General features: G+C 40.2%; 1 protein-coding gene across 1 annotated transcript in view; it reads right to left on the bottom strand.

The window, feature by feature from the left end:
• Positions 1–19,038, bottom strand: part of LOC109031066 (Ig-like and fibronectin type-III domain-containing protein 1) — a 415,859-nt gene extending 396,821 nt beyond the window's left edge. Inside the window, exon 1 of the mRNA XM_019042365.2 lies at positions 18,063–19,038. The gene's annotated coding sequence lies outside the window, so the exon portion shown is untranslated. The remainder of the gene's footprint in view (positions 1–18,062) is intronic.
• Positions 19,039–20,204: the final 1,166 nt, after the last annotated feature.

The following is a 20,204-nucleotide window of genomic DNA, read 5'->3' as shown; positions in this document are numbered from 1 at the left end:
TATAAATTGAGGGAGGTCGAGAACATTTTGCAACCCCGCTGTCTTCAAGCCGTTAATTGTATACCAAAGTACATTTCAATTTTTACTGCTTTTTCAGAAACTAACTTTAATACTTAATTACTTGCTTACTTACTTACTTGCTTAAACTTTTTGATTTTATGCGCTCCACTAATCTCAAAATTTAACCTTTCCCCTCAACCCTTTTGTATTATTACTGATATTTCCATGTAAATTTATTATTGTTACTGCCCTCTTTAGAGATGTAAATGGCCTTAGATGCTAAAGCACCGCTTTAAAATAAAATTATTTTACCACTACTACTACTACTACTACTACTACTTACTTACGTACTTACTTACTTGCTTACTTACTTACTTACTTACTTACTTACTTACTTACTTACTCACTCACTTGTTACTTATTTATTTATGTATTTATTTATTTACTTATTTACTTTCTAATATCATTTAATTCACAGTACTTAGGGGACTTATACATATTCCCCTTACGTACTCATAGTACGTGAGGGAAGAAAGAAGAGGAGTATTCAATTCATAGCTTATGCCGGGAAGGACAAAGAGGAGTCAGTCAAAAATATGTTCCTATTTCAGTTTGCATTGTTTCCTTACGAGAAGCCACACATTGCGCGCTGCATAACTTTTCCGGTATTCAAATGCATGAATCCATTTATTTATTTATTTATTTATTTATTTGGGACGGAAAAAGATAGACAACTATCACTTCCAAAACCACAATGACTGCCTGCAAAAACTAGGTTGGAGCTTTAAAAAATAGCATTTAGCTTAGATGATCAATATATTAAACTAGCTCATGAATCATTAGTCCCAATTTTGAGGGAGTTTATTTCTATGGAACTACAAAACTAAAATAGAAGAGGAGCATATTTATGGTTTGTGAAGAGAACTGATGGGAACAAATGGGAACCGACAAATTGAGTGAGCGATCGGCAACTCGAACTTTCGAAACGACGTTTAATGTAAATGTTGCATAGCCAGGGGGGAGGGATAATCAGAAGTTTAGGATCCTCTCCCACCTCCTTCCTATGAGAAGTGTGTAATCGTAACCCTTCATCCCAATGAAAAATTTTTGGGTACTCCACAGAGTGTAAAATAGAAACTACAAGAGAGCTCAACATTAAAATGACTCTTCGACAAATTAGCAAAAAAATGATAATTTTCCCATAACTTTGGTAACTGGTCTACGACTAGTGACTACAGTTATATGTATAAGACACGATTTATAAGGACACAAAAAAAGAAAGGAGAGATAAATGCAAAAACGTTTCGTTTCATGCGAAAAATTCTTAGTCATAACGTCACAAAAAACGTCACGCGCAACCAGATGACCTACAAACGAAGCCGAATAAAACAACGACACCTTTATAAGATCAGAACGTCAAACCAAACGGGCAAAAATTGAAGACAAGTCCAAAGAAACCGTTGCAATTGCAAATTTGACGACGGAATGGTGAGGATTATTCCACAATAAGGCCACTCGTGTTTTCGACAAAAAAAATCGCTCGGTTCCAAAATAAAGAAACACCTCCTATCCTGATGAGACTGTTTAAAGACGGGGCTAAACAAGAGGACACCTAAAATTTTCCAAAGAAAGTTCCAAGGGAAAAAGGACTAAGTAGATTCGGAAAAAGCACTTTAACTGAAAAAAAATTTAAGTTTGTGCATTTAACACTAGGGTCAAGGCAATAGTGGACCACCTCTTGAATGCAGATTTTATGTTTTTGCAATCCAAAATCAAGATCTCTGAACTCCTGGCACTTAAAGGAGTGGGAAACTTTCATACAATTTTTGTTCTCTGAATCCAATGTTGACAGAATATACAGCGATGGATGTTACACGAATGAAGAACTCCGATATCCCTCAGAATCCAAATGCAACACAAGTTGACGGCATGAAATGAGCCATGATAAATTCAAGAACAATGAAAAACATACAGTTTCTGATCGCAGAGAATATAAATAGAGACGGGAAAAAAGGTTCATAGGTGTTCCAATAATATAAGTAGAAGCACCGAATATTTCTAGGATACTTGATTGAAAAGACGTAAATTAAATCGTCTATTGAGAACACTGATAATGTCCACTCTATCACATGTTTGGGGCTTTTTTATTTTAAAGACTTCTTGAGGTATGGAGGTTAGCTTTTGCACATTATTTATTCGAGCTTGGGAGCCTTGTACAGTATGGTTGCGCTTTTCTTAAAAATAAAAAAATTGAAAGTTGCTTTCGCACATTCAGATTCAATTATTGCGTATTGTATACTTAATTCTCAGATTTTCATTTCGTATGTTTGAATTCCCTTGTTTGGCGCGTATAATGATAATTTTAAGAGCGATGCTTAAAAGGGGTGCACCGCCAAAGTTAGAAGAAAGACCCTATACTATCTAATTTTTCTTCGAAAGTTCATGTTCTAATGACATTCAATTTCCTGATCACTCTCACTGCCTGTTTCGTCTCTGCCCGCACACAGTGCGGCGATTTCGGCCAGACAGTGAGAGCAGTGCTTGAGCTCAAATACCGGGTGTTTCAAAAGAAACTATCCACCTTGAATATTCTTTGAACAAATTCGAATATTACAAAACGCCCTGAAGGGGCTTAGAATTATAAACTTGCGGAAGAGAGTTCCCCCTTGAAAGTTAAACAAAATATTCAAGGTGGATTATTTCTTTTGAAAAACCCTGTATTTCCTACCTTAAAACGCGAAAATCTGCATACCTGTTTACTCTCACTGCCTGTTTCGCCTCTGCCCGCACGCAGTGCGGCGATTTCGTCCAGGCAGTGAGAGTAATACCTGAGCTTGAAAACAAGGTGTTTCAAAATAAGGTGTCCACTTCGAATATCCTTTGAACACATTCGCGTATTGAAAAACGCCGAAACGCCCTCGGAGGGCCCAAAAGTGGACATCTGCAGAGAGGAGGTCGCCCTTAAAAACTTTCGGTTAAAAGTTTCGGCATTTTTCGATATTCGAAGCGTTTAAATGATACTCAAAGTGATTATCTTATTCTGAAACACCCTGTATTACATATTTGAAAACGCGACCATTATCATTGTTTTAAGCATGTCATTATTCAATGAGAAAACGCATTAGGGAGTATCATTGACGAACTGAAGATTTTCCTAAAGGATAGATCTGCCGTACTAAGCAAGAACGCCGTAAATCCATCAAGATTTTCCCGCGTTTTTTGGAACTTAACACTTTATAGAATAAAGACTGTTTTACCCATGCTACTTAAATTTTCAGGTTAAGTTCTTGATAGTATTTGCAAAAGAATTCTGTAAAAATGTTCTTCCAAGGTACACAAGTTTTTCTGCTACGATACGTTTTTTTAAAAAAAAATGTAAAATGGCGTTTACGGCGTTTTTGCGTTGCACGGCAGAAATAGCAGAGGAACCGGAATTTTTCTGGAAGCAGAAAACCTATATATCTTTAAAATACAGAAGTGTATAGGAACAGAAAAGAGAAGAAAGATCCGATGTGCGAGCAACTTTGGTGATAATGAATTTCTCAACAGTGATAATAAGTTCATATCGACGGTGAAACTACGAACCAAACCACAAAGCTCGCGGTGGCGTGGCGTGCTTTGCGATAAATCGATTGATCTGCCATTTAAACCTATGGAATAAGATCGATAAACAGGGTATTCGCAACGGACACCTTAATAATCGATTTTTTACCATAGCTTCAAATGGGGAAATATCGATACTCAATTATTCACGCCTCGCCACTGACAGCTCGGTTTGCGACATCGCAAACTTCCCTGTCATACTTTTTGTTTTAGATGGAGAACTACTCAACGTCAATTTTTTAAAACACCCGTGATTTTCCCAATCTGTGCGGGGTAAATTCTGTAAAACTTTGAATGATTAATGTTAAATGTCCTCTTTTAGACAAATAAAATGAAAGGAGAGATTTTTAAGATCGCAGACGAGTTATGTGGTTTGTGAGTTTCACCGTCGATATGCAATTTACATTGCATTTACAGAAAGCAATGTACCCAGATTACCTTACAGTAAAGGCCACGTTAAATAAGTTTACACACTTTTAGACTGCGACAGAAAATCCGTCATCATGATTCCTGCATTTACTTAAAATGCTGGACTGACTTCAGGCGATCTTCTTTCTTAGTCTTAAAGTGTGTATGGGTGTTTATTTTTGTTGTTCTCCAATATTTCTGTTATTGTGCTTTTTTCTTCGTTTATTGTTTTTTTTTTTTCTTTTAGTTTTTTTTTCTTTCAGTGTTTTTTTTTTCTTTCTGTGTTTTTCTTTCTTTCAGTGTTTTTTTTCTATCAGTGTTTTTTTTTCTTTTAGTGTTTTTTCTTCTTGTAGTGTTTTTTTTCTTAAATTGTTTTTTACATTTTTTTGTTTATTTTTCATTTTTTTTTTATTTTTCATTTTTTTTTATTATTCATTTTTTTTTATTTTTCATTTTTTTTTATTTTTCATTCTTTTTTTTCATTTTTTTTTTTTTTTTTTTTTCATTTTTTTTTTTGCCTTTTCGATGATTTCTGGCAATTTTTTTTCAAATCCGTCCACGATAAACGCATAATTACATACAATAGTAAGACACCTGAAATAAACTTACGCATCGTTCATACACTCAAGCGTAATCCGACTCTACAACGCCGATACGGCATCAGCGAATTACGTTTGGGCAAATAAACGATACGGAAGCCTTTGACATGGTTTTCCAAAAAGATCTTTTACAATTTGACATCTCGAGTTCCACGCCGTTTCATCCGCATCCCTAAGCATACAAATCTTCGGTATATTAGTGGTCGTCCTAGTTACTTTTTCCCATCTTCAGTGCACTACTCGGGTGTTTTTCTCGATCCATCGTTGGCATCCGCTTGAGACAATTCACAGTTTTGATTTCGAATAGTTGAGTTCAAGCTGCCTCTAGCAAAAAAAAGGTCGGCCCAACGGGCTACAAATATACACCAATCCTATCGCCCATTCTTTTGCGAATTTATTGAGTATCAATACCGGCAGAACATTCGATAAGCTCACCGGGTTGGTGGCACTGTAGCAGGTATGAAACGCACATTTAATCCATGTTGGCAGGTTGTCCACGCAGCCAGCCTCCCTTGGACGACGAATAATATGCCCAAGGACGTACGTTGACGAATCTTGGTGGATGCGCGGGGTATTTTCTCTGAGCGATGAAATTGCGGTGTCACTGAAACGTTTCACCCAAGTCAGAGACCCGAAGTTAGTTTCCAGAAAAAAGGGGGCTTTCACCTTGATTTCAATTAATTGCGCTGCGTTGGGTTGAGTTTCGTATTTTACCAGGCGTTGCTAGAGCACATGCTTGAAAAAACGGCTGGAGCCACGGGCCTTGGGATCTTCGGACGGAAATTCGTAGACGCAATGGACATACAGTACCATTTCAAGATAATAGCTGACTGAGGTGTTGCCTCCAAACTTGAGTGCCACTGGAAAGGCACGATGAACGATTCGATGGAAACAGAATCATTCTCCCAGTCTCCAAACGCCAAAACGGTTTAAAAACGCTGAAACGCTGATGCCGTAATTTCGAACTACACTGAGAAAAAACTATGGTTTATAAACCTATTAGAGGTAAATATGGAACACCTATAATAGTCGTAAATAAACTAATGATTCTCGGTCTGTGAACCATACTAACGTCTCTGTACCTAATTGAGGTACAGGTACCATAACTAAGGTATATGTGCTATTATTATATGTAGAGGTACTACTATTAGTAGTGTTCCATATTTACCTCTAATAGGTTTATAAGCCATAGTTTTTTCTCAGTGTAGGTATCACGAGAGATACCAATGTACGTATGGTCAAGTCAGGAAGGATCGTTCGGAGTGCCTGCGATATCGAACGCATACTTCAAGCACGGCATATTTGACGGCAAAGATACATCAATTGCTGAGATGGAGGCTTCCGTGGCGCAACGTGATTTCTGGCAATGTTATCCAGTTACATCCAAACAGCATATTTCCACTGGCTTGTCAATTTCTTGCGATCTCAACGATCGGGCCTCACGGATTGAAACTGCCGAGGCGTTCCTCTTGATAAAGGGAGAAAATTCGGCCGACTCCAACTGGAGATCAGAATATGTAAACGTGCATTTCCTACACGCACTCCGGCGTTCTGCGACACCCAAACGCCACATGAATTTTTCTTCTCGGAGGTCATGCGGTAGCCGACTTCTCGGGGTCTCTTCGTTGAGGTCCTGCCGCCATCATTTACGAGACGTTTCTGCACCTTTTTCCAGGCACGTGGTGCTCAATCAAAACCTTGTTGGGATCAGAATGTCTTCAGAATATCATCTTGTAATTTTCAAAACTTGAATTGAACGGTATTTGGGAGACCATGCTCCAGGCATTTCAAATTTTCAGGATTAAGGCCGAGTAAAATCTGTTTCTGCAGATTCACTCGTCAGTTCCGTGAAACTTTGATGCCACTACCGAGATTTGAACAAAACTTGAATTGAACGGTATTTGGGAGTCAGCACATCCATGCTCCAGGCATTTAAAATTTTCAGGGATTAAGGCCGAGTAGTATCTGTTTCTGCAAATCCACTCGTCAGTTCCGTGAAAATTTAATGCCACTACCGAGATTTAAATCCGGGACTCAATGTCCTGGAAAATCGCAACTTATTAGTTAATTATAAAAGGCGATGATTTTCTTGGTAATTTTCGGTCCATTTTAATGGTCTGTTTCGACATTGTCGTTCATCAAAGTTGCTTTGTTCTTCTTGAAAATCCATGGAAATCCGCTTTTAGATTTTTCCATTGGTGAGGTCATCGAATATTTTTGAGCTCTTCGGACGTTTGTTTCGTCATGAACGACATTAATGACAGTCAATCGGTTTTGGCTCTTGGGGATTCGACCATTCGTCTTCCACTTGAACTCCCTGAAGATGGCTGGAAGTATTGTATCAGACAGATTTGGTGAGTAAAGGAACGAATCTGATCTTAAGGTCATCATTTTCGCATCGAGAGCGGCTAAGAAGAACCTCCTCTTCAGGATACACTACGACATCTTTAATAGAATTCTTCATCGGAGAGTCAGGTGTCGGGAGAAATCGATGTCGAAATAATTCTGCGGCACTTGATCCTGGATATAGCAGATTCCGGGTGTTTTTTTGAGTTCAAGGTTGAGAGAGAACCACCCGACCGCACGACACACTTGAAATTATTCATACGATCCACGAAAAAAAAAACATTGGCTCAAAATATGGACGCTATGGTTCATACTTGGCTGGAGCTTGTCGGCATTGTGAAAAGAATATTAGTCCAAAATACTGATGGTGAGGCCCATGTTGAATATTGCATTTTTCATCACATAGTACCATAAAAATCCATAATCCATCCAAACGAAGGGATGCATTCAAATTGCTTTTCTTAACATGCTTGGCGATATACTTGACAGCGCGTCGATAAGAGCAAATCTAATTAGTGCGAGAATCTTCGTTTGGCATGGAGCGACGAAACCAATTTTGCGCTTTTGAGAAACATCGTTTTGCATGATCATTGTGCGAGGAGAACTTAATTTCGCGAAATAAAGAATTCCTGAGGTCGAAGAAAATTTTAGCTGATGAAGGACGGAACACAACGACGCCCTTATATTCAATCCAGTTGCTCCGCTTGGATGAAAATTGGACTGAGTAGTCGAAATGAAATCCGGTTGAAACTCCCGCAGTACACGTGAAAGATGGAGAAAAAGAGTTGAAAACGTTGCGACGAAAGGGATGTTCGGTATGAAACCAAAAGATCGAGAAGATAAAGTTAGTTATATACACTAGAAATACAATAATACTGCCGTGAAAGCGAAGAGAGACGTAAGTTTAATAATTAAATTGTGAGAAAATGGGCTCAATGGCGTCTGAGCGGATGCTTTTATTGAGAGAGGCCTCTGCTCTTCATAAAAATGCCACCAAACGTCCGAAAGATTCTCAAAAATCGTTCGGATTATATAAATTAAAAAAATATTAAAAAAGCGACGAATTTTATTTTCAGCTATTTGAAGAGAGGTTCCCTTTATTTTCGATTAAGGATAACTTTGGGCATTAAAAAAAAATCTGCCGTTTACAACAAATCTTTTGCATACTTTCGTGGTTGTTTTAGGACAAACATCAAACAGATTTCAAAGTTAGGCATGAGCAGAAAATGGCGTCATTTTAAACGTATAAGTACAGCTTTATTGGTTCTCTAGCGAAAATGATATCATGTACAGCTGTTGCGTCTGAAACAGGTCAATTTTTGCGCACTTACGGCTTATTCACATGAGTTGTTAGTTTGTATACAAGTAAGACGAATTATGCGGTGCTGCATCAGTGATTTCATCTAAATTAGTTTGGCAAATTTCGAAACTCGATTTTAGAAAATTTAAGAGTTACTGATCTCTTCGCTATCATGACAAAAACAATGCTGCAGACAGCCCCTGCCAGCGATGGGCATTTATACACTTACAAGCTACAAACTGTACGAGAACTTGACTGCATTTTGCAATTAAGAACTACACACTCGTTAAAAAAAACCTCTTGGTTCAAGAGTGCAGTTTCTTGTCGCCGGATTTAAGAGTCTGGACTCTAGTTTCAAGAGGATTTTGAATTGAATCAATACAAAATTCGCTTGAAACAAGAGTTCAAGACTCTTAAATCCGGCGACAAGAAACTGCACTCTTAAGTCAATGCACCGCGGCATTGGTCCAAGAGGTTTTTTTTACCAGTGGTCGCAAAATTGAAAAACAACCTATGTGTAATTAGTTTCCCTATGCAGATAGGTGCATTTATGAATAAGTCAAAAATAGAAGTTCCTGATTGCAAAATTAAGTACGATTGGACGTCATCGTGGTGATAGCGCGGTGATCGATCTCAGTAGTTTGGCTAGGGGAGAGGGTCGGAAAGGGGGCTCAAGGGGCCTCAAGTTTTTTAAAACCATCGATCAATTTCTATCGCTTATTTCTAAGTGCAACAATAGACGCATATTGACGATTGAACATTTCAAGAATTACTTTAATGCCTTGAGCAGAGGTTCCTTCAGAATGATTTGGGGGAATGCTTATTGGAAAGGCCTCATTTTCCTTCATAAGTCAAATGGGGGGGGGGGGGGGGATTCTAATAAAAAGTCACCGCGGATGGGAAAAATTAACTTTCAATTACTTAGGAGGTACAGTTTTAAAATTTTTCTGAAAACGCAAACAAGTGAGAGTACAACATGCGTTAATGAGCAACATCAAGACATTTTTTCCCCAGAAGAGGAAATGAACATTACACAAGTTTTCATCAAAAATTCAGTTAAAAAAATTACACATTTTTATCGAACACATTACTTGGTTAAGGTTGCACTGAGAGAAATTCGTTATCACCATACGAAACATGTTTGAACAATTCCCTGCTGTCCTCGATATTTCAACAACCGCGTCTGAGTACAGGTGCAAAAAACTAAATATATGTAAGCATCATTCGCTCAGTAAAAACTTAGCGGAGAAAATAAGTGTCAAAATGAAAAACCACTCTTAGGCTTGTCCCGTTGGAATAAAATGCAAAGCTGCATTTAAAATTAGGAGGCTGCACATCCTCGATGTCAGTTCCTTACTCATTTAGTATCCCAGAAACATAAGGTACGTAACTAACATTTTTGGAAACCTTGAGTTAGTGGCGTTTTAGAAATCTCCAATAAACCGTTTCGTGTGTCTGGAGCATTAGGTAGTCCTATCTTACGCTGGATATGAGATACGGAGTTCCAAAAATTCAGATTTCCATCAAAATAAATGGACTAGGTAAATTTTGCAGTTAGTAACTACAAAATCTGACTCAACTGTAAAAACGCACTAATGTGTATAGGAAAACAAATGGTGCATTCGTCGATTCTAAATAGAGTCAAATATTATAATTCCGAACTGCAAAATGCAATCCAAGTGGGGCCGACGTGCGGTTTTCCCCTGATACGCCGAAAGGACCAAAATGAACTTAACTCAGGGGTACTGGAAATAATGAATTACAACGTTAATTTAATACAATTTTACTTTTGATATTTTCTTGTGGAATGTGAAAAATCTTGAGGTTACTGGTATTGAATTTTTAACAGTGATGCATCCAGTTAGATCATAGTTGGCTAGATCCTGAGGAACATGGAGGATTTTTGAAATTACCGAGTGTCTACTCAAACTGGCGAACCAAAAATCAATGCATTCACGGTGCTGTTTCAGAGCTTTCCCAAAAAATACAGCACCTTCTCAACAGAGAAATGCAGTGCTTTTTCCGTACCTTCGTGTGACAGAATTCAAAATTCACACACAAAACGCGAAAAAAAATGTAGTAACCATGAACTTAGAAATAGATCGACTGGCGGCAAAATCGTGATCTAGCGGGCAAATACTGCACTAAAATTCAATGCGCAAGGGATTGCATAATTTGCTAGTTGTCTTAAAAAAAAAACGGATGGCATGAAGCAAAAAATTCCGGACCTTCTTGCGGAATTTTCGTACTTCGTCAGTACTTCCAAACCGCCCGTGCCTTCAAAAAATCAGTAATATTTCCGGCCTTTCCGGATCTATTGACCCCCGATTTAGAAACGCAACCTAAACAGAGAAAGGGAGGAAATGGCGATTTTTTCGGTTTCAAAACTGAGTTTTGAAAGTATGAAATAATTAAAAAAACACTACCTAAAAAAAGACGACAAAAACCTATACTCTGCCATATTATGATTCAGACAAAGATCGTTCAGAAGAAAGAAAATCTGAAAGGAAGAAACAGACCTTAACGTTTAATAGTGAACCCAAGTAGATGCAATGATGCATTACACGACCTTCGACTAGTTGTTGAGGGGGGGGGGGGGGGTGATTTACTTTGTTGATGGCTATGATGAAAAGTTTGATTTATATTTGATTGTTAGCTATTATGGGGGGTTTTGTACAATTTTTTTTTACTTCCACAACGTTTTAGTTTAATTATTTTGAGCCTCGCCATACATTGTTTTTTTATGCCTTCCGTAGACAACTATTTAAGTTCGAGGCATTGACATCCATTAAAGCATCGGGACGCAAATTAATGTGACATTAAGACAAAGTGTTACCTCGCTCAACATTTTTAGGCCTCCGCTAAAATAAACCTCAGATAGTTAGTGAAAAGTTTCAAGTAAGCTGTAATCTCTCAATCATTTTGAACTGGTTGATTGTAGATAAAGTTTATTTTCGAAGAAAAACAAGTTTGAAAACGTATTACCTCCGGGATTTTGCGTTAAGATTAAAAATAAGTTACATTGGTAAATGACTAGTTAACCAAAGAGCAAAGCTCACGCGATTTTTTTCTATCGCGCTGTTTAATTTACGAAAATTAAAACTACAAAAAAATAATACTTAAAACTGTATTGATGTGAACTAGAACATTTTTTTCAACAATGAATATTAGAGCAATAAAATGTGTGGTTCCAGGAGAATCTTGGGTGGACAGTTCAACAAGCAAAGAATATAAACTACGAGTTTAGCAGGTAGTCATTGGCTTGATTTCGAAAAAATTTTCGTAGTTTTAGATAGTCTTGAACTTGGATCTTTGATAATGAATCTCATGAAGGGAAGAGGGTCGGCTTCGAAGATAGGAAAAATAAAATTAGAATTATTCATAAGTGGTGAATAAACACTGGAACTAACAGTAGGAGCGGTACTTGGTACTAATATTACATCATTCATTCCGGGGGGGGGGGGGGGGGGCGGCAAACGGGAATATCGTCCTACGACCTTGCCTCACCGTCACCGAGGTCGAGATGGTTCTAAAGTTTTTGGGGTACTAAAGTAGTTTATCGATTTGTCTCGGGACCTCACAAAGAAGCAAATTTTTTTGAGTATTATCTAGGTTTTGGGGCCTCCTTCGCTGCCTCGTGGGCCCCTCCGACCCATTTCTTTCATGGAACTTCAGAGAGACTTAGAAAATTGACAATATAGATATATTGTTGCGTTATAATTTAAGCTATACAAACGACTGAGAAATTACGTTGAGGAGGCATAAAAATCCATCTGTAGTACCTTCAATTTTGAAAAATTTCTTGGCCCCCCAGACACGTCAAAGGCGTTACTTTAATTTTTACCGGAGCATTGGGGCCCACATTGTGTTTGGGCGGCCCTGGATAGGGGTAAGAGAGTAAGTAAGTGACGAAAAAAACTTTTTAAGTGACAACTTTCTAAAATAATTTCATTTGAATTAAATTATGAGAAGAGTGGAATTGTACATAGAACATTTTATTGGCAGTATTGAATGCAATATTTGTCACCGAAAGGTTTCTTTTAGTTCCAGAAATTTGGCGTAAATCTCCACGATTTTTTATTGAAATAAAAATTCTGCTACGGAAAACAAAAACAGAAAAAAGAACTTTAAATGCAGCGTGTATAATCAAATGTAAGTAGGTAATGGTAAGTAAGCAAGTAGTTGTTTTTTTTTTTAGTTTTTTTAGTTTTTTTTAGTTTTTTTTTTTTTTTTTTTTAGTTTTTCGAGGAGTATACTTTGGTCGGGAATGGAGCTCTTGCATGCGTCAGGGATTTGGGGTGATACTGACAATAAGTAGCTTCCCGAGCCGAGAGTCCGAATTGGCTATTAAGAGTACAGAGTTGGCTCCCGCATGAGAAAAGTTTGATAAGAAACATGTAACGCTGCCTCTTATCCGTGCAGGTAAATCAGATGAGCGCGATTATATTCCAGAACGTTTCTCTGGTGTTAGCTAACTTGGAGTGCACTATTCATGAGGGTGTTTGGGCTGCATGGCTGGCAGCCGATTTCAGAGTGTATCGCTTTCCTTTACTTAGGTGGCAAAAAATCTGAAGTTTAGGATTCGCGATACAATTTATTTTAAAAAAGGGGTCGGAAATTGGATCCATCTAATAGCAATTTTTTGTTTGCCGCCCCCCCCCCCCCCTTGAAGTTAAAGAATGTTTCTCCGAAGATCTCATAAGTATGAAACCTACAGATATAAAACCCATGGAATGATTTTCTTATTACATGCTGGAAACTTGCATCCTTGCTTGCTGTAACGTCCCCCTCGAAATGAGAGCTTCTTATTCTGTCTGTGAAGATCGCACAAGAAAAAAAACGGACGAATCTTCCAACTCAAAACTCAACGCCGAGATCTGAAGTGCTCAACTGAATTATTTCTGTTTGAGAAAAACCACGCTAAAAATCCACAGATTTTTATGATCAACTGAAACATATGTCGTCAGGTTTGGGGAAATGGAGAGGCGACGTTACCACCGAAGAATCCTGAGTATTTTTCCTTAATGTTAAGGGGGAGCGGGGAGCCAACTCCAGGGAGGGGTGGGGGAGGTTGTTATTTACGACTTATAAAAAAAAGTATTTAAATTACAAATCCCTGACGCACGCAAGAACTCCATTCTCGAGAATGCACTGGAAAAAAACCACATTGGATCTAGAGTCCAGACTCTTAAAAACATCGACAAGAAAAAATACTCTTAATTCAATCACATTTAAGCTTAAATCAAGAAGCTTAAATCTGATTGAATCAAAAGTCCTTTTTCTTGTCAATTTTTTCAAGAGTCTGGACGCTAGATCCAATGTGGTTTTTTTTCCAGTGTGGGAAGGAGTTGCCCAACATAGGGCAAGAGGTGGGTGCTCGGTCCCGGAAAAGTTCCGATTTCGGCGCGACGTGCATTCACAGCAATAGCGCTAAGCGTGACAGCCGCAAGTCAGTGCAGGCGAGGAGGTGATCGGCAGAGCTTCCCCACCGACCAGCAGGCACTTTGCCCGGGTGGATACGGTGCCCGAGATCCTCTTGGTCTGTGGCCAAGAAGCCTCGCAGGTTATCATCAAAGCGCTCGTTACACCATCAGCTCACGATTAAACTCCTATCAAAATGGAACCACCGGTGACTCCACTAAGATAGGAGTCGAATCGTAAACTGATGGTGAAACGAGGGCCTCGGTCGAGGTCGAGGTGAGATCACAAGGTTTTTCAGACCGTCAGATGGATAGTACGTCGAACGGTCTCTCGAAAGCTTTTTCCGAGGAAAAAGCGATCGACAGACTGCGCGACGAACTGCCCGTCCGACCGTCCAACAAACCGCGGGAACTCATCACCACATGCCCATTGCCCCCCCTCCCCCCACCTGCCCTCTCATGCCCCCTCCCCCCACCTGCCCTCTCATGACCCCCTCTCCCACCTAACCTCTCATACCCCCTCCCCACCACCTACCCACACATGCCCCCCTCCCCCACCTACCCACACATGCCCCCCTCCCCCACCTGCCCTCTCATGCCCCCTCCCCCACCTACCCTCTCATGCCCACCTACCCTCTCATGCCCCCTCCCCCACCTACCCTCTCATGCCCCCCTACCCACCACCTACCCTCACATGCCCCCCTCCCCACCACCTACCCTCACATGCCCCCCTCCCCCCACCTACCCTCACATTCCCCCGTCCCACCACCTACCCTCACATTCCCCCGTCCCACCACCTACCCTCTCATACCCCCCACCTACAACCGGCGCACATAATTCACGCGGAAAGTCACGTCGTTCTGACATAAAATATGACGTCCATCGAATTACCTTAAGCAAATAAAATAAAAGCAAGACATAAGTTAATAAATTAATAAATAAATTAATACATGCATTAAAAGATAATGTTATTAAGAGATAATTACTTACACAGGTTACAGATCACAAATGAGAAAGAAAAAAGGCGATAGGACGTTATGGAAGTGGTCATTATTAGAGGAGAAGGGGGGGGGGGATTAACGGGAAGGTTGCAAAAGTTCAAAACACGAGCAAAAAGAAAATAAGAGTTCGAGTTAAAAAGGGAAACTACATAAACTTCATTACTCAATTTAAAGCCACTTTACGGATGTTTAACATTGAATTACATTAAATATCTCTGAAGTAATAATTCTGGAAATCAAATTTTGTGTTTCACTCTATACTGGAGAGACCATCATTCAAGCAACAAAAAAAGTGATTGCTAGAAATGGTATTTTTACATGAATACTGGCACCTTGACATGGAATAGCTTATTCATAATTTTCATACAATTTCAAATTAGTGATATTCAGTTGTAAATCATTAGTAAAGAAGGGTAGTGCCTTATCTATGAGATTCTCTTCCCTAACGCGTGGACACAAAATCGGAGGTATTCATGGGGGAGGAGGGGGGGGGGATACGTCTGTGGTGAGAAGTTTTCAACGTTTCATTCAACCAACAACGCTTTAGGGGCGGCAATCGCCAACGAACGAGGTCTACGTTGGTCATGTCTAGACACGAGAACAACGGAAGTGGCCTGGGAGGTGGGAGCCAACCGTGGACACTCACACACATGTCCCTACATCTGAAAATTGAGATAGATATGAAACTCTCAGGAGATAGGAGGAAAGATGGATAAGGAAAATCACGTGTTATCGGCTGACAGACGGCCAGCGAAAGATTTTGCTTCAAAGGCTCTCGGACCGAAACTCTGGGTCTATCCGCTGAAATCGTCCGAGGCCAGGAGAATTCCTAGAAATGTTTGCCAGTCTGCAAAACTGAGCATCCAGTTGGATCGAGCCCTGGGGTGGGCTAACTCCGATTGTGAGCGGAACGTGGGTTTTTCCCCCTTTCCCGCCTATTTTTATCTTGATTTCTACTCTCGCTACTGACCAGAAATTCACAAGATAATTCGGACTTAATTTTGTTACTTTGGAGGGGCATGAATGTCGCTCTCTCTCCCTCTCTCATCTTTCATCTATCCTTCTCCTTCTCTCTTCAAATCTGTCTCTTGGGCCCTTTTCGCGCCAAGAGAATTCATAAAGGGACCGCGCTTGGCAGAAAGGAACCAAACCACATCAGCTATTGCCAAATTTGACTGGGCAGTTCAATTGTTAACAAAAGAACGTTTGTGCGAATTCTTTTGAAAGTTTCAAGGAATTTGCTGTACCGTACTATGAAAAAAATTCACTGAAATTCGCATGGAAATTCGCACAACCGTTTTCACGTAAAACATTAAATTGCCAATTTAAATTAGGCAATGGCAAATGTGGCTTGGTTCCTTTCAGCTTAGCGCGGTCCAAACTGGGTAAAAAAACCGGGTCTACCTAGTGAAACATCCTCACTATTGATGAACGATAATGAAATTAGAGAAGCAAGTCAATATATGCGGGAGACATTGAAAATTTCCGCTACTATTTTCAGGATCGTCATTTGGATAGGGTGAGTGGGTGACAGCCCTTCTAAAGTAGGAAGTAAACCTTCAAGGGAGCGATTTTGGTCACTTTAGGGCACTTTGCGGCCCTCTTGCAAGAAACTGATCCCCCCCCCCCTCCTAATTGACTGACAGTGATATGGTTCCACTTCTTCGTCACAACAGTCTCACAAATAAAATTTGAAAATTTTCTGGAAAGGTGCATAGGCATGACTAGGTACAGCAGACTGGGGGTGGCCTAGCCCCACAAGTTTTGGGTGAGACTGCGTCTTTCCAATAATAAGGGGATTCCGGGGATCTCTCTCTGAAAATTTTTGAATGCTTATCTCTCTCTCGGAGGCATTTTTAAGCATCTGTTGGGCGCAAAATTTGGCTGAATGCAATCATAAGGATTAGCTCAGCAAATACTTAGGCCTTGGAAAATATCTCAAACTTTTTTTGCACTTCCCCTGCAGCTATTATCTACTTTGTAGCATTTGTAGGGAGGGGGGGGGAGCAGATGATACTATTCCTAGTACTTAAGGGGGGGGGGGGGGGAGAGATCCTCCTCAGCACCAAAGAGCGACTTCTGCAAGTAAACATTTTCCCAGCATTCACTTTGTGGGGCACGGAAGTTCGCTTTCTCTCTCTTTCATCAATACTTTTTCATCTCTGTTTAATTTCCTCTGTTGGGCCCTAGTCATGGCAAGAGAACTATCAAAAAATACCAAAATTTCTACGGGTCATCTTGGCATGTACCCAATTGCGACATCATAAGCTTCAGGGACAATATAAATTTGTACCTACAAGGGCAAATGTAATCAGAAAATTGTTTTAAAATTGATGGCCGACTTAGCGCCATTCGAGAGGGACTAAGGAACCTGTATGGACTCGAAAGTTGTTTAGTAAAAGATACCTTTGAGGCCACTGAAAAGTACATTATAATCTCAATTGCCTGGAAAATACCCGAGAGTTTGCCGAATAGAGTACAAACTGACTAAAGGTGAACCTTTCGAGGGTATAAGTTGGGAAAGGAGGGAGGGGGATGAGGATTCATGAATCATGGGTTTGGTACTTGAATCTCAGGAAATACTACTGCTGTTCGTGACTGAGCAACATCATAACTTGTATAGTCGGGGACTTGTAACAGTTCTATCTGCTCATGAAGGGGTTGGATGAGATAATAATAGCTACAGTGGTAGCAGTTAACATAGCACAGTCCAGGAGCGAAGGAAATTACCTACTATAAAGGAAGTCGTGGGGGGGGGGGGGGGGGAGCACATTCTTCATATATGAAGAAGCTTGTTTTTACAAATATTTGTAAAAACAAGCTTGAGCTTTTAGAGAGGCGCCAATATTCTTCGCCAGTAACTTTCTGGACAAGATGGTTGCAGAATTACAGTTTGTACTTGGTCTAGTTATCATTTAGGGGTGGTACACGAGCTCTCTTTGATCTTCAATGAATACGCCTGATCTAGTAACCTGTAAGGATAAGTTTAAGAAATTTGTTTTCTAAGACCATGAGGCTTGGCAAGATTAGTCTGGGACCACAGAATGTTGATGGAGAGAGAGAGATATAAACTGTCTTTCTGCCCCTCTACACTTGGGTAAATTAAATACATGTTGAAAAAGTAATTGAAATACCTAAGTGCAAATCAAGGTGTGATAGAATGATACTTGATGAGAATAAAAGTATGAGCAATTTTATGGAGTCATCGAGCCATTGGTCACTTCACCTACCTACAAAATTTGGAAGGAGACATTCTAGGTAGGTGGGGAAAACGAAGAGAGATAAAACAAGACGGGTAGAGAAGACAAGTACAATTGAGTTACAATTTCATAATGAATGACACCTTATCTGGGCAAAATCTAAAAAAGTAAAAGATACTTCAAACCTCAATCCGGGATCAACGGCAGCAAACAGGCCATATATCGGAAACCATCATTGCAGTGATAAAACACTATCCATTCTATCAGGGTAAATCCAAAAGGAGCCGCGAACCACCCACGCAAACAGGCGAACACACTGACACAAAAACACTACCGCAAAACACATTATGTCGAATACCGCGATTAGAGTTTATCAAACAATGCGCACAAAAAATTACAACACACAAGCTCGAAGACCGCGCTGGTGAATCAGCTATTCACACTTCAATAAATCATACGACAAGGAAATCATGCGTCAGGGCTCAGGACCTACGGGTCACGGGTCAACAAGTGCCCGAACAATGGCAGACTCGTTCACTTTCCGCGAGCAAAATTCGACTACTCACGACCGAGGAGTTTCCGCGAGACACGATAAGTAAGTTATTCGCACGTTGAAGCAAACGATGAAATTCCACAGGCTAAGAATTACGTTCAGAACTTCAGATGAATTATGAGGACATCAAGAGTCAGGGCTCCGGACCCTTAGGCCATCAGGCTCTTAGGCTTAAAGGATGGCAGATTCTTGCACTTGCCGCGGGCGATATGTATTCCAAACGATTCTAAAATGAACCGAGGAGTTTTCGCGAGACACTGTAACTGAGCGATGAACGGCGATTCACACTATTAATTACGACAAAACTCTATGGAATATAGATTACATTCGGATCACTCGAGAGTAAGGGCTGACCAAGCCATTCAACAAGTTCTGAAAACATGGCCGACTCACGTTGCACAAGCCTCAGGCGAAATTTCGATTCAAGCTACGAATTGCACACGATCGTTCTCAGATATACCGAAGGGTTCACGCGAAACACGAAATCAAGGCAGATTGTTCGAAAATAATGTTCTAGCACGCTTTAAACTTATTTAAAAGATGATCATGGATAAATAGTTCCGGATAGCCGCGGGTGCGAGGACGATTCGAGGCAAAGGTCGGCCGAAAACTGACCGACTACCTGGGGGGTGTCACTGCGTGAAAGTGGCGTGTGGCGTGCCCATCAACAGCTTCCCTCTCTCTGATTGGCTGATTAGCGTGCGCGCGGTGTCGACGGACTCGGACATGTTTTGATCTGTTGGCGTCGGAGGGTCCGGCGTCGCGTCTGCTAGTTCTGTCGCCGTATGCTTACGCCGAACAGGTGGCCGGTCTTCGAGAAAACTGATAAGACGCATTCAGTGTCAAACAAAGGGAAAGAGAGAAGTTCACCTTCTTGGTTGAGTCTCTACCCTGAGGCCGGATGTTGTTTTCGTAGCGAAACAAGCGTCTCTTTACCACATTGCGAACCCGCCGATATTTTTTCCGTTTGCCAGATTGTGCTACAAATTAAGCATTCATGGATAACGATGATGGTGCAACTATCAGACTAGGTATATATCTCGGTTTGCGACGTTACAGACTTCTGTCACACTTCATTCTTTGAATGTAAAACTACTCAACGTCGATTCTTAAAAATTTCCGTAATTTTTCCGCACTGTGCGAGGGAAACTCTGTGAAAACTTTAAGGGATGATAATGATTTTTCCCCCTTCGAAAAAATAAAGTAGGAGCGGTGATTTTTAAACACCGCAAACATGACGTGGTCTGGTGGTCGCAGGATTTCAGGATTTCTATTCGTCCTTGAGCATAGAGAAAAATCAAGAAATAAGCTTGTAATCAAGAGAAAAAAATACATCCATGCAATGACATCTGCTCATAAATTAACCTGAATTTACACTATATTTTGTCATCAATCACACGCGGACGCTGCGCTGAAATGGGCTTGATGCGTCACCTGAATGATGCCGCAATCACACGCTGAATGTGGCTTAATGTTGAATTTGTCTGAACTATTCGAGTAGATTTGATACACATCTGGATGAAAATAACCCGGATTTGCTAAATTTCAGCCATTGGGCGATGACAGTTGACTCCCACATTCAGCTGCTAAATTCAGCGTGTGAACCTCTTCTAGGCCGTGCCAAACACATAATTCAGATGCTTCAAAAATATTCCAGCAACTGTGCAAGTATTTTACCAACTGTAAGACATTGAAATAATTTAGATGCTTCAAAAATATTCCAGCAACTGTGCAAGTATTTTACCAACTGTGAGACATTGAAATAATTTAGATG

The sequence above is a fragment of the Bemisia tabaci genome, chromosome 3 (assembly GCF_918797505.1).
Source record: "Bemisia tabaci chromosome 3, PGI_BMITA_v3".
NCBI lineage: Eukaryota > Metazoa > Arthropoda > Insecta > Hemiptera > Aleyrodidae > Bemisia > Bemisia tabaci.
The sequence above is the reverse complement of the archived record's forward strand: the minus strand, read 5'-3'. Positions and strand labels throughout refer to the sequence as shown.